The sequence below is a fragment of the Neltuma alba genome, unplaced genomic scaffold (genome assembly GCF_004799145.2).
Source record: "Neltuma alba isolate B1F8T4 unplaced genomic scaffold, ASM479914v2 tig00007263_pilon, whole genome shotgun sequence".
Classification (NCBI taxonomy): Eukaryota; Viridiplantae; Streptophyta; class Magnoliopsida; order Fabales; family Fabaceae; genus Neltuma; species Neltuma alba.
The window spans coordinates 43,442-46,215 of record NW_021634728.1 but is presented as its reverse complement, the minus strand read 5'-3'; the positions used below and the strand labels follow the sequence as shown (position 1 = coordinate 46,215).

Sequence of the window (2,774 nt, the reverse complement as noted above, 5' to 3'; positions counted from 1 at the left end):
TAAAATGAAAAATGAAAAAGTAAAAACGAACAGTATTAAATACAAATTATCCAAATGTAATGTAGTAAATTATCCAAAGTTAATTTAGAAAATTAATATTTATCTCTCCCATGAATTATAGGTTAATTCACTAATTTTAACGTATGCATCACAAATTTCCAAAATTTGCACAATAATTTGGGGATAAATTCACAAAAATTGCGAGTATTGTAACGGGGGGGAAATTGCTAAGAAACTTGATCCCAGAATCCTAACCCGACTTTGGCCGAAAAGGAAAGAATCCTACGCGACCCAGTTTGCCATTTTCATTCGGGTCGGAGCGTCACCCGTCGCGCTCCCTTTGAACATGAGAGAGCAAATGTCGATGCAGGGCCAAACCGATGACACAGTAATCGAGTACGACGCAAATTAGACTCTGAAAAATGTTCCTGCGCGCGGTTGCACGGCCATTGATGGCCAAAGTGAAGGAGACGACGGGGATTGTGGGCCTGGATGTGGTGCCAAAGGCGCGAGAGGTTCTCATCGGCCTCTAAAACCCTGAAGGAGGTCCAGGCCGTCCCTGAGGATGAAGGCTACCGTAAGGCCGTGGAGAGCTTCACAAGGCAGAGGCTCAAAGTTTGCGAGGAAGAGGAGGATTGGGAAATGATCGAGAAGCGCCTTGGCTGTGGCCAGGCTGAGGAGCTCATCGAAGAGGCTCAGGATGAGCTCACACTCATTGGCAAAATGATCGGTACTGAATGCTGATATATCCCTTTTCTTTGTGCTATTGGGATTGATGATAATGATCGTTGTTGATGGATGTTGGCAAGAAAATTATTCTTGGTGAGGAAGGGAAATTGTGGAAAATTTTACTGAACATGGACAACTCAGCTAATTTTGCTGCGCTGTTATCCGTATAATAATTATTTGGTTGGTGAGAATTCCATAACACGGGATGCACTCTTGTTCTTGCACCATGTACTAGGTATTATATGTGACAAATAAAGCTCTGATCGAAAGACTTGAATTCCAATAATCTTTTCAGGGGGAAAGACACCCTCAAGTGTCAATGTGAAATAAGATGAAATATTCTTCCGAAGATTTTGCTCTATTTCTTATTTATACTTTTAGTCTGAGAAGAATATGTGATATATATAGGCGACTGATAAAAAGAAAATTGGTGCAGGTCATGCTTTAGTGTATCGTTGGCATTTCTTGGTTATCTGTTGGGTGAGCTGCTAATTCCCAACAATTCAACCTCACATACCAGAACTAACAGATGGCAGTAGATGAAAATTGCAGAAAATACAGAAGACTTGCCTGGCAATTGAAGAGCCAGCAACCTCCCAGCTAAAGCTTGTTCAAAAAATCCTCTCTGACCGTTACAGTAGCTGCCTTAGTTCATTCCCTTCCCTGTTTCTCATCTCAGCCCTCTCCAAGGCTCTCACCTCTCCCAATTAATACGACCATACAGAAACTCCATTTAACCTTAGCCCACACCTGTAACTATAATATGGGGCATAACGTAATCGTATGTAAAGATGAGTTACTAGACGATTTGGGGGACATCATTTATCCTAAAATAATGTCTTTGATTGTTAAAATAAAATCATTCTGGCCATTATATGTCTTGCATTGTTAAGATCTTTACTTTGATGAATTGGTGCGATTTTGGCTGTCTCTATTGGAATAATGTGAATCCACTTTTAGAAATAATGTAAAACGTGGGATTTAATATACGTGTGTGTGTATGTGTCTGTGCTCATGCTTTATGTTGAATGCAGAGTGAAATCCATGGGGTGTCCCAGATGATTATGAATGTGAAGTTGTTGAGAATGATGCGCCAATTCCTAAGCATATTCCTTACCATCGACCTCCTCCTCTCCCTGAAGAATTTTTCAAGACGCTAGAGGCTGCTTCATCTCAACCCAAAAAGGAGACTCCTGCGGTCACCTAAGGTGAATCAACCTCAAAGCCATGCAGCTATATGCTAAGCAGTTCTTGAGTCTGTCGATTAACTTGATCAAAAGGAAATCACAACAAAATTCCTTGTCTCTTTACTTTGTTTCATATAGGTGCGATTAGCAGTTCCAGGACCAAACACACGTGCGCATTGATGATGCGTAACTAAATTAAGATAGGATCAGATGGCGATAATATTGTGATCAGAGTTGAAAAGTTAAAATCCTCAAGATATAGCTGGAGAAAATAGTTAGGGGCTTTTAAAACATAAAATTATTTTAAAAAACAAAAAAAAAAATCATACACACCGACACTTTTAATAATCTACTTTTTTTCTCAATGATTGTTCTGATTGTCGCAATTGGACTTATTAAGTAAAAATTTCCCTGGTGATTACATGGTTATTTGGGATCATAAATGACTTCAATTGTCTGGAGCCCTTCCTGATTGCTGGAAATATTTTGAATGCTTGATCTTCTTTAGTGTCGCAAATAATAGATTCTTCGGAGAGATTCCTGATTCACTGGGTACCCTCAGACAAATTCGAGAATTTCATTTTGCAAACAACAAATTTGCAGGTGAAATACCATCCACTATGAAAAACTGCACTTTGCTTAAAACATTTGATGTTGCCAAAAACAATTTCCCTGGATTATTTCCAAGTTGGATTCGAGATGCACCGAGATTGTTGCGTGTACTTATTCTGAGGTCCAATATGTTTGCTGGGAGCTTGCCCTTCAATATTTTCCATCTTTCTTAAGTTCCAATTCTTGATCTCTCCTTGAACAACATCTCAGGAAGTGCGCCCACATGCCTCAACAATCTTTCTGTTT

At 39.5% G+C, this 2,774-nt stretch overlaps 1 pseudogene; it reads left to right on the top strand.

Moving 5' to 3' along the window:
• Positions 1–249: 249 nt before the first annotated feature.
• On the top strand, positions 250–1,930 carry LOC114752172 (probable NADH dehydrogenase [ubiquinone] 1 alpha subcomplex subunit 5, mitochondrial; annotated as a pseudogene).
• The last annotated feature ends 844 nt before the right edge of the window (positions 1,931–2,774 follow it).